Raw genomic sequence first — 12951 nt, 5'->3', positions numbered from 1 at the left:
ACTGTGTGTCCCGAGCACAATTATGCTTTGCCTTGCAGCAGTTCCATGTTGCATGAAGCCTTTATATTTAGAAGTAAAATCAAAGCATATTCGTTTTTTTCCGAATAGCGAAATACTACCAATAATATAGTAGGCAGTATACACCATTTATATACAGATGTATTGTAAATAGCTTTGACATACAAGTATAATTCAAATGTAATACAAAATCAACACGATTTGTATTATATAATAATTTGTGCGTTATTTGTCGATTGCATCGACCTTCATTTTCAACATGACTTTATCTGTTTAATCTTATTCTTTCTGTCAAAACTTAAAGACTATCATAATTTATTAGAATGACGTACTTGATTTGTCACTTTCCTTTAGATAATCAATATCATTCCACCTTAGATAACGCATTAATTTGTAAGACAATTAAAACATATTGAAGTTTACGTCTAAATATTCGAAGCAATAGTTTCTTTAAATATGAGTTTTTCCCCCTTTTTTAAAATATACTAACGAACAAATACAAATACAATGTACGTATTTAATACACGTCGTGTTCTGAGAGTGCATGTAATAAAGTAGCAACATGAACAAATCTAGATCTACTTTGTTTCTTGAAAGTTCCAAGGAAGTGAAATATATGCAGGCAAATAAGTTCATTGTTATTCTATCCATCTATTATATGTAATTTATCTTACATCCCTATCTTCAGGATATTCTTTTACAATAGCCCGATTTGCATTGTATTTGAATTAGATATTATCACAACGGCAATTAAGAAAAAAACTTCTGTCTACGTTTAGCATTTGAAGATGATCAAGGTTTGAATATTGTTTAAATCAATCTCTATTGTCGCTTCAAAATAAGGAACTATTGTATTGAATCTTGAAAGGCCTAAACGGGTCTTACTTGTCTTAAAAGAGACATATTCTACAATACCTAGACAACGTCAAAAGAAAAAAAGTAACCTCTTAATGCATAACTTTCATGAACTTAGCGAAGAAATATTTAGATTGTTTTATTTGCCATACTATTAACAGAATTGAATTGTTTAAACTTTTCACATATAATAAAATATTTTACTCATCGTAAACCACATCATTTCAGCGTAATATAAAGAGGAATTGACATCAATGGCAATACTGTATGACAATCATTTTATGAAAATTAATTTGTTTACATTTTAATCCTCTTGGAATTGAATGATAAAGATGTGTGGGAAGTAACAACTTCTTGGATGTTTTATTTAGAACACAACCCCTTAAAGTGTATTTATTAAAGGCTATACATATTGTCTTTTCGTGTCCTAGACGTGACATAATTTCAAGCATTAAAACAAAATGTTTTTTTTTTACATTATTAAAATTAAAACGATCATTTTCTATTGGAATCAGTTCTCCCTTAGAAAACAAAATAATAAATGACATGAAATTAATGGAGCCTTTATTTTCAAAGTTTTAACAACAAGGAAGAAAAAACTATAATAAAACATCTTGACTTAAATGTTTGTTTTTAATAATACATAAAAGATTTATAAAATAATGAATATTAAGTAAACTTTTATAATAATTGAATGACTTTTGGAAGCCTTAACAGAACACAAAACAATAAATAAGTAAATAAATATCAATAAATAGATAAATAATGAAATAAAATAAAAAAGAGAAATAAAAATATAACAAGCGTTTATTTTTATTAAACAAGGCTGTATACGGCTTTAAATCACTTCAAATATATGACGACTTTGCACACATATTAATTTGCTTTCGAATTACTATTACAACATAGACAAAGAGATATTTGGCCAACAAAAGAACAAAATAATTATAAAAGTTGTACCACATTATAATAAAATGCTTGATCAAAAGTAATCATTTCACCTTTTCGTGCATCCTTGGAAATATTTCAGAACATGTTTATCAATTATTATGGTATATATATGTATATGCATGTGCAAACGAGAACATGTTATAGATTTAAAGTAACTCACAACTGCCTCCTTCGTAAGTGTTCATTGTTATTTATAGTACTCATTGCGTATTACATGTTTTGTGTTTGTATAATTACATGATTTGTAATGTTTTATGCTCTTCATTTGATTTCTGATTTATCCTTGAAAATGATATTTGATAATGTCACAGTGAAAAATGATCAAAATATAATTTCAATCTTTTCAATGTTGAGACTACTTTTAAGATTTCCCCTATGTGGCACCTCAATTTTATTATTGTTGACCATTACAAGTTATCAGGTAATTATTATACCTAACAATTTCCTCATTAATATTAAGCTTTTTTTTACGTATAATGTATATTATTTTAATGTCCATAATTCTTTTTATGAAACGTAAATATTCAAACAATTGATAATTCAATCGAATATTCCCTACATAATTTGAAGAAAATAAACAATATCCTCCCTTTAAAGACTAAAAATAGAAAGAAATAAAGAACAAAAACAAAATAAAACAATAAACGTTTGTTTGTTTAACTGTATATGCATTACGTTCATTTTACGTGTTATATTATCATTCTGTTAAAAAATCACTATAAGAAAATCCTGTAGTGATATCAACACAGAAGGTCTTATTTTCATATCATGATCAAATTTAATCCATTAACCGTCAAATAAGTTTGCCTTTGATATAATTTATTATTATTATTAAATATTGGTAAGGACTCCAAGGCATTCAAATATCTTAAAAAGTGTCTAATTTTAAAATGGTTCCACGAAAATAATATTATATTAGAAAATTACCAATCTCCATCGAGGTAAATATTAAGGCACTTATTATTAAACTGTCAATCAAATTACTATGACGTTTTCCGTTGTTGTTTGAATATTTTTTATCAAATTGAATAATAAAAAAAATATTTTTGAACAAACTGCATTAGAATTAAATCATTGCTAGTGTTTGCCAATTTTTGAATTAGCAGGGACCACAGTATAATCCAAAGTATTATCAAGAATTCTGACATGCAATATAAATTACCGAAACTATAAAATTTCAAAATTCAATTGAGTTTGTTTATCAGATTCATTAGAACATAGATTGGCATCAGACACATTATAATGTATAATTATGATAAGTATAAAATAAATATATATATATATATATATATATATATATATATATATATATATATATATTATATATATATATATATATATATATATATATATATATATACGTTAATGATATTAAATCATCGTACACTTTTAAGATAAATAGAATTATTCTACAAATAAACAACTAATAACATTAAAATTATTTGTATGTACATGATATCACATCAGCTTGCCTGTTTTAGCTCACCTGTCACAAAGTGACAGGGTGAGCTTTTGTGATCGCTTTTCGTCCGGCATCTGTCTGTCGTCCGTCCGTAAACTTCTGCTTTAAATGACATCTCCTTATAAACCACTGGGCCAATTTCATCCAAACTTCAAAGGAATGTTCCTTTGGTGGTCACCTTTAAAATTGTTCAAAGAATTTAATTCCATGCAGAACTTTGTTTGCCATGGCAACCAAAAGATAAAACTTTAAATATCTTCTTTTAAAAAACAAAAGAGCTAGAGCTTAGATATTTGTCATGAAACATCTTCTAGTGAGTGTCTACCAAGTTTCTTCAAACAAAAGCCCTGGGGTCAAAATTGGCCCCGCCAATAGCAAAAACTTAAAAAATCTTCTTTGAAAAAACCCATATAGCTAGAGTTTAGATATTAAGCATGAAACATCTTCTAGTGAGTGTCTACAAAGTTTGTTCAAATAAAAGTCCTGGGGTCAAAATTGGCCCCGCCCCAGGGGGGCATTGATTTTCCCTATATGCATATAGTAAAAACTTAAAAAATCTTCTTTTAAAGAACCCAAAGAGCTAGAGCTAAGATATTTAGCACGAAACATGTTCTAATGGGTGTCTACCAAGTTTGTTCAAATAAAAGCCCTTGGGTCAAAATTGGCCCCGCCCCAGGGGTCATTGATTTTCCTTATATGTGTATAGCAAAAACTTAAAAAATCTTCTTTGAAAAGACCCAAATAGCTAGAGTTTAGATATTAAGCATGAAACATCTTCTAGTGAGTGTCTACCAAGTTTGATCAAATAAAAGCCCTGGGGTCAAAATTGGCCCCGCCCTAGGAGGTCAATGATTTTCCCAATATGCATATATTAAAAACTTAAAAAAATCTTCTTTTAAAGAACCCAAAGAGCTAGAGCTAAGATAATTAGCATGAAACTTGTTCTAATGGGTGTCTACAAAGTTTGTTCAAATAAAGCCCTGGGGTCAAAATTGGCAAAGTAAAAAGTAAGTAAAAACTTAACATCATGAAACATCTTCTAATGGGTGTCTTCCAAGTTTGCTCAAATAAAAGCCCTGGGGTTTAAACTGGCCCCGCTCCGGGGGCCTATATACAGGTGAGCGACCTCAGGGCCATCATGGCCCTTTTGTTTGTTTGTTTTCTCTTCTTGTCCTTTTTATTTTATAGGAGTCTGTATGTTATGTATGACGTTTCAAACTTAAAACTTCTCTAACTTAAAAGAAAACATTATAAACATTAGAAAATGAATTCATTCTTAGTAAAAACCTAAATGTTTCGTATTTCATTCCAGTTGGTTTTGTGTAATCTCTTGTTGTCAATTCCACACACGCTTTTAATGTCTACGAGCTATTGTTGAAAGGAAATAACAATGAATAATGCCAGTCTAAGGCTATTCTCATTAACAAAGAATAATTATCGCTTTAAGTATCTGATAATACGTATGAAGCCGCAGTCATCAGACATCTTCAAGTGTATAAGCAATCCACTTGTATATCTATTAAGGGTCGATGTTAAACTTTCAATGATCATCAAATTACGACTGATATTCATTCTTTTCTCTCTTTTTATTTATCTCTCCCTCTCGTATAATGATTATTAGATGACTTATTTGATATTGGATATTTAAACTGTTTCGCTATACGTCAGTTATGCTCATTTAGACCGTATAAGATATTGCTATATTGCATGGCGAATTTTTTCGAATTGCATCATGACTGTTAGATAATCAACGAAATATTATAAGACAAATTTCGGAAGATTTGATATGTAGTTTGCTCTCTGAAAAAACGACAAAGTAATCTCGTTTTTGGTTTTTCTTTTTTTTCTAAAATGAAATGCGCATAACCATAACGAAATTTACATTAACCTTCAAATATTCATGACGATTCCAGTTAATGATTTTGTTCTCAATTTTTATCAATTGTATGACAATACCATTATATCAAATTTTAAAAGCATGTTTTGTTTGTATATGAATTGTGCACATTAAGCATTTAGGATATGAAAAATTACTTTGCATGGTTTTTGTTTGTGTGTGTTTTATATTGTTTTTTTATTATTTCAATTTGAATGCATTAGTATACAAATGATACAGAAAATATAACTTTGAACTAATTTTAGAAGTAGTATCCGGAAAGTTAACACCTATGTTTAAATACACATTACATATAATGTTGTGTTTTAGCAGCAAGGAAAAAAACTCGTTATTTTTGTCCTTGGAAATATTCCAAGTATAGGTAATACGTTCATTGTAATTCTATCCATGTATTCCATGTCATTTATCATAGTTCCCTGTCTTTCTTTAGGATATTATTTCATAACAGCACAATTTGCAGGACGCTTAAGTTAATAGTATCACTAAAACAAGAGAGAACAAGATGGTGATTTTGAAATAATCATAGTATCAAAATGCTGACAATTTAATCATTGACAAAAGAAAAATAAATCAAAAACTTAAACAATACATTTTGACCGAAAGGTGATGAATGTTTGAATACTTTGATAACCCTTAGTTAAAACGTGCTAAATAAGGAAACATAATATTGACTCTAGTCGGGCTGTTACTTTCCCGACCTGGATTGAGATAAATAAATGTATACCCCAGCATAAGGAAAACGTCAAAAAGTCCATTACCTCTTCAGACAGAAATTTAATTAACTTAATAAATTAAAAGTAATAATTATACTGATTAAATTGTCAAACCCTAACAGATTTAAGTTTATTTTAACTTAAAGCATAAAATTGAATTCAATACCAGACTTTAGTATTTGTTTAAAAACATAGCTAACCACATCATAGAAATTTATTAAAATCATTCGTCAATAAAAGTATATTACGTTTTCAACAGTTGTTTGTAAAACTGTATATGCATTAAGCTCCTTTTACATATTATAATATAATACTGTTATACAATCTCTATAAGAAAACCCTGTAGAGATATCAACACACACGCTATTGTTTTCATATTATGATCAAATTGAAATTCATAAACCGTCAAAAACGTCTGCCTTTAATATAATTTTGCAGTTTTAAATATTGACAAGGACTCCAAAGCATTCAATTGTCTTAAAAATGTCAAATTTAGAAATGGTTCCACTATAATAATCAATTCCATTAGAAAATTACCTATCTTCTTTATCAATTTATCGCTCAAGGTTAGTATTAAGACACTTTTTTATACTGTAAATCAAATAACTTTTACGTTTTGCGAGGAATAGGCCTAGATGTGTTTGTCAATATTAAGGAAAATAGCATTTAAAAAAACTAAATTATATTAAATCTATTTCTAGTGTTTTTTTCATATTGAAATGTAACAGGTGACATATCATAGTGAAATGTATTGTCCACGATTCCCGGCATGCAATTTCTTTTACCACATATTCTATTCAAATTTTAAGTCGAATTGTGCTTCTCTATCGCATGTGTTTGAACACAGATTTGCACCAAACACATTATAATGTACAATAATAATAATAATAATAATAATAATAATAATAATAATAATAATAATAATAATAATAATGTTATTTGTATGAAAATTCGAAAATCATACATAAACGTACATGATGTTATATCATTGTACAGTTATAAGAGAGCTTATGCTCTTTTTACATAATAAAGAACGAACAGTCCGATTAATATGAAGTAAATATGTGTTTCATGGCTAAACAAGAGGATATAAAATATAAGTTATGGAAACTAATTATTTAAAAAAGATATAAAGATAGATCGAGACACGAGCAAGTTTGCAATTATCGCTAGTTTTATCTTTATATTTTAAATATGTACGGTGCTTCGGTAATGAGAAATCATCTTCAAAAGTATTAATAATTCAGTAATTTGTAAAGGGCCCAAAAAGACTATCAATTATCATCATAAAATGAATGATATGCACTATAATGTCGTTTAATGGTGCCTTTGAAGTTTAGTTTCTTTATTCGATACTGGGTATTTATATTGTGTTATTGGACTTCATCTAGGCCCATTCAGACGTTAAACAGCGTATTAAGGAATGAACACAACTAAAAAATTAAAGGGGTTAAAAATAAAACTTTTTTCTCTCTCACACCAAAATAAAAATTTTTAAACCCGGGAAATGCAAGCTTTAATCCCCCCGGGTCAAAATATTGACGGAAAATCCCAAAGGGGGCTAGGGGTTTTCACGGATTCTACGAAAAAGGGTAAAATTCCGTAGTCCATATAGTCTGTGTGCCTGACATATTATGTATATTCATTTTACAATTACATTAATTATCGTGAATGTTTATGTTTAAAAATATGTAAGAAGCTTGTCAATTAATATTATTATCACTCAAGGGCCAGCGTCCGAGGCTTATGAGACACTTCGTTTTATGTACATATTTACTCCAATTTCACGATCCAATGTTTGTTAAGTATGTAACATTAAATGTTATTCTATAATTACTTATGAATTGTAGTACGATATTAATATATTTACCTCTATGCATGTCACCAGGCAGCTCCACCACTTCTTCCGCATTCTGAGCCAATTCAATATAAAGTTGCAGTCAGTAAATGGCAATTATAATTTATTGAATGTTCCCGCAAATATGTCTGTTTTTAACAAAAAGGTGGTATTTATACCCTTGAAAAAGTACATGATACTTAATTCATCCGTACAAAACAGTGGTGGACCGTACAATTCCGTACCCTTTCGTGTTGCAACGCAATAAACCGTATAAGACCGTGCTAATATTCTGCCTCTCCGTAGTACAACGTATTACGATCGTGATTTTCCGTGACAATGCCGTATTAAAACCGTAGCTTATACGTAGGGTAACCGTTCAAATACGTAGTTCTCCGTATCAAACCGTAGAAATCGTAATGCCCCGGTCACATATTCACGGATAATGCCACGGAAGAGCTACGGTCTAATCGTTCACGGATTACTACGGAAATGTGAAATTTCGTAGTCCACTACGGTTCCAGTACGGACACACAACGGTATGAGTACGGAGTCCAACGGATTTACCACCAAAAGCCCCCGGAGAGACACGGATTGTTACGGACCGACACGGTTTGATACGGAGCGACACGAATCAATACGGACGCACTACGGATACACTACGGTCTGCTACGGTATAAGCACGGGTTAGTACGAATAAGTACGGTCTGATACGGAGAAGAACGTATTGATACGGAGAAGAACGTATTGATACGGAGAATAACGAATTGCCACGGATCTATACGGACCCAATACAACCGTCCACAACCTCTTGCTTGCTCATTTTCAAAATGCCTTAAAAGAAAAGAACACCTTGAAAACGAATTGCAGAGTTCAATAATTTTGGCGGAGAGGACTTGGCCTAATTGCCTCCGATCCCCGAGACACATCAGGTCCGATTAAAGTGTATTTCTTGAAGGACGCTGGATCCTCAACAAGTTCGGCCATGAGAGCCTCATACTAAACTTGAAGCGGTCTTCGTAAAAGCCCATCTCGAGTCCACCATCTCGTCTGTCTTCTCTTACCAGATTAGATATGGACTAGTAATCATTAATGAAAAATGTTGATCAATGCTGCGCTTCTCTTTTACTTTTTAGATTTGCTGTTCATCTTACAATTACATTAATTATCGTGATGTTTACGTTTTAAGCTTGTTAATTAATCTTATTATCACTCAAGGGCCAGCCTCCGAGGCTTATGAGACACTTCGTTTCATGTACATATTTACTCCAATTTCACGATCCAATGTTTGTAAAATATTTAACATTAAATGTTATTCCATTACTTATGAATTGTAGTACGATATTAATATAAATTTACTTCTATGTATGTCATCAAGCAGCTCGAACACTGCCTCTGCATTCTGAGCCATTTCAGTATAAAGTTGCAGCCAGTAAATGGCAATTATCATTTATTAAATGTTTCCGCAAATATGTCTGTTTTTAACAAGAAAGTAGTATTTATACCCTTGAAAAAGTACATGATACTTAATTCATCCGTACTAAAACAGTGGTGGACCGTACTATTCCGTACCGTTTCGTGTTGCAACGCAATTAACCGTATAAACCGTGCTAATCCTTGCCTCTCCGTAGTACAACGTATTACGATCGTGGCTTTCCGTGACAATGCCGTAATAACCCGTATTAAAAACGTAGCTTATACGTAGGGTAACCGTACAAATACGTAGTTCTCCGTACAAAACCGTGGAAATCCTTGACAAGTTGGTGGACTACGAATCAGTACGGACTAGTACGGTTTTCGTACGGACCAGTACGTATCAGTACGGATTAATACGGACTAGTAGGGATACGCTACGGTTGATTTTTCCGTAGCAAATTTTTGTGCATGTTCAAAAATTGTCAAGGATCGCTACGGATATACAAGGACTTATACGATTGATTACGGTTACAATACGGAGAGCTACTGACCAGTACGGGTAGCTACGGACGATGCCGGAATTAATCCGTGGGCGTATTCCGTGAATATGTGACCGGGGTATAAGGGATACGCTACCGTTGCTTTTTCCGTAGCAAATTGTTGTGCATGTTCAAAAATTGTCAAGGATCACAACGGATATACAAGGACTACTACGATTGATTACGGTTACAATACGGAGAGCTACTGACCAGTACGGGTAGCTACGGATGATGCCCGAATTAATCCGTGGCTCTTCCGTGGGCGTATTCCGTGAATATCTGACCGGGGTATAACGAAGATCACCTTCACTTTTATTGTTTCATAATTATAAGTATTCAATGTTTTCATGATTATTTAATTATGTTGTTTAAATTAAAATTTATTGAAAGCTATAACATATCTAATCATAAAACCAACGTATTGTTTTTTTTTTTGTTTTTTTTTTCTTAATAAGTGCATTGTGAGCATTTATGATATGATATAGGATAATTCTTTGAACTAATTGTAGTAGTCACCAACGTGTAAAGGCATAAAACATGTACAATTTTAAGTTAGTTACATAAACACAATCTTGTTCGTTTTTGCTTCTCGACAATTTTCAGAAAAGTAAAAAATATCCAAGAAACAATTTTTTCTATCTATGTGTATATTTTTCCATGTGTATTATACATAATTATTTTATTTTCCCGTCGTTAGATATTATAGAATAGTTTTAGATATATATGACCTCTTCAAAGAAATTTAATTAACTTAGAGAGGTACTAATTTGCATTGTTAAATTTGCCTAGCCCTAGCAAATTTGAATGTATTTATTATTTTTTTAGTTTGAAATTGAAAACAGTACCATGTTTTACCCGTCGTTTTAAAATATAGTAAATCACGTCATTTGATCTTATTAAAAGCATTAATGGCAATAATAAAATGCATTAATTTTATACAATTACTTTGTTCATATTTCAATCCCTATGGAATAGTTGTTATCAAGATGTGTGGGAAGGTGACAATTTCTGGGGTGTTTTATTTTTATCATAAACCATTTTATGTTGATCTACTAAAGTTTTCCGCTTGTCACTATACATATATTTCCGATTGTCTTTTCATGTAAGACAACTGCAAGCATTAAACAAAAAAGGCGATTTACTGTATTATAACGATCAATATTTGTTTGAATCAATTCTCTCTTAGGAATCTAAATGGTATAAAATGAATAAGACATTCATTTACGAAGTTTTAACGTCAAACAATAAAACAATTTTATCAAATAATAGCGCCTTAAAAAGAAAAGAGTACGAATACGCTATATAGTAACAAAACTATGAAAAGGTACATTATTATCATCAGTAAACCTTAAAAAAACGTGCATTATTCAAAAGAAATGAGGATAACAAATAGGCTTTTTGGTAGCACTAGATACGGTACAAAGGAGAAAATATTGCAAAACAAGATCGTTTACAATTTCTTTTTCGTTAGTAAACTGCTCTTTTTCGTAATGTTTTTCTTCAAGTGTTACAATAACTGCAAAATATTGCAAAATTTATGTACTAATTAAAAGATGACAATAAGGCAAGCTAATGTCAGCCATAAAATACCGCTTCTGTATAACAATTTCTTCCCCTTGTGTATTAAATATGATTGGGTTTTTTTTAACACATATTGTCATTCCCGACTGGCTTCATGATTAGGATTGAGTGCAAAAACTCATTACTACCAATGCATTTAAAACAAATAATGTGCCTATTCATAAAAAGACGATTCAAATAAGTATAGCACAATGTTATATATAAAAATAATTAGAAGAAATAAAACTGGCTCTATATGACCTGTGAATTTCTTTATATCCTTTAAGCCTCTGTTGAAGCATATAAGCACACTTCAATTGAAGATGAAAATCAAATGTTTCAAGTTGAAAGGAAAGCAAATAGTTGTATGTACACACTGTATCTGATATTTTAATTGGCCGCAACCGTAAATGTTTATAGTCTTTTATGAGGATCTCTTCGCATTACAATTTCCTCCTCGAATAATTGCTTTTGCTATTTGATTTTTTAACATTTTACGTTTCGATGTATTATTCACAACGCACAAGAAAGAAAACATTTAAGAAGTTTATAATCAAATGTAGTTATCTGTACAATGTTTGAATTATTAAATGAATGGAACAAAATTATAACATTGAACGAATCTGAAAAGCAATCACTTATTACAAAATTCTCTGCTTTTAAAATAAAGTATTGAAATGCGCTGTTAGGCTTCAATGTATTTAAGCACGCAATTATAATTACATCTTATCTTTTCTATTTAAAATTTGGATATCAAATAATATTTTATTGCAGCTATGAATTCTTATTTATTAACTTATTATTAAAAACATAACATATCACACCGGTATGCCAACATAACAAATAGTTCTCTTATGTTGAGGGGCGGTAAGACAAAACCCATAATTAATACGCCAATGCAAAACGTTTAATGGCGATATACTTGAAGAACAAGATATTTATCGTTTTCAGTAAGATATTTTAAAATTACTCGTCTTATCATTTAAAGTCATTTTCACTGAAATTACCCCATCTATAGTCAAAAGGGTTTTTTTAGATTTAGACATCAATGTATCATAAGTTGGTGTCTGTATCTTGCAACCGCCCTCTTAAACAACATTGAAGTCATTTAATATTTTCCCGAAAACTTAGTTTAGGCATATTATCTGCCGAACCTTTGCGTTGTGTGTGTATGTGATGTTTTTTTAACAAAAAGCTTACATAATAACCCGAATATCCTTCTGCAATATCTTTAATCCAACGGATATCTAATCAGAAATATATACTTTCGAATTTATCGATGAGTATTATGTACGAGATGTATCAATGTACAAATCTTCTAAAGACGACGTTGTTGTTAATGTGATAAAAATAATATTGCCTGTGGTCAAGTTTTGTTCCTGACAGGAACATTAAATTCTTTTTTATATATGGAACCTGTCCATCAAGGTGGTTATCAGGTGAACATTCGTGCGTGAAATAATACACAGAGAGGGTTTTTAGTTCTACCTCAACCAGTAAAGCTGAAACCTATAATGTGGCTGGTAGATGTAAAAGCAAATCGAATAAATATATTGTAATATTCTTATAGTAATAATGTTCTTGATTGGAAAAAAGAGTATTTGTTATTGGTAATGATGAGTTATAGAATATAAAATAAACCAATATTCTTATATTCGCACTAGTCTCTTTCTGGAATAAAAGTTATATTATGAATCAAAACT

This window comes from Ruditapes philippinarum, unplaced genomic scaffold, assembly GCF_026571515.1.
Source record: "Ruditapes philippinarum isolate M1 unplaced genomic scaffold, ASM2657151v2 ctg1037_1_1_1_1, whole genome shotgun sequence".
Lineage (NCBI taxonomy): Eukaryota > Metazoa > Mollusca > Bivalvia > Venerida > Veneridae > Ruditapes > Ruditapes philippinarum.
Note: the sequence above shows the minus strand (reverse complement) of the source record.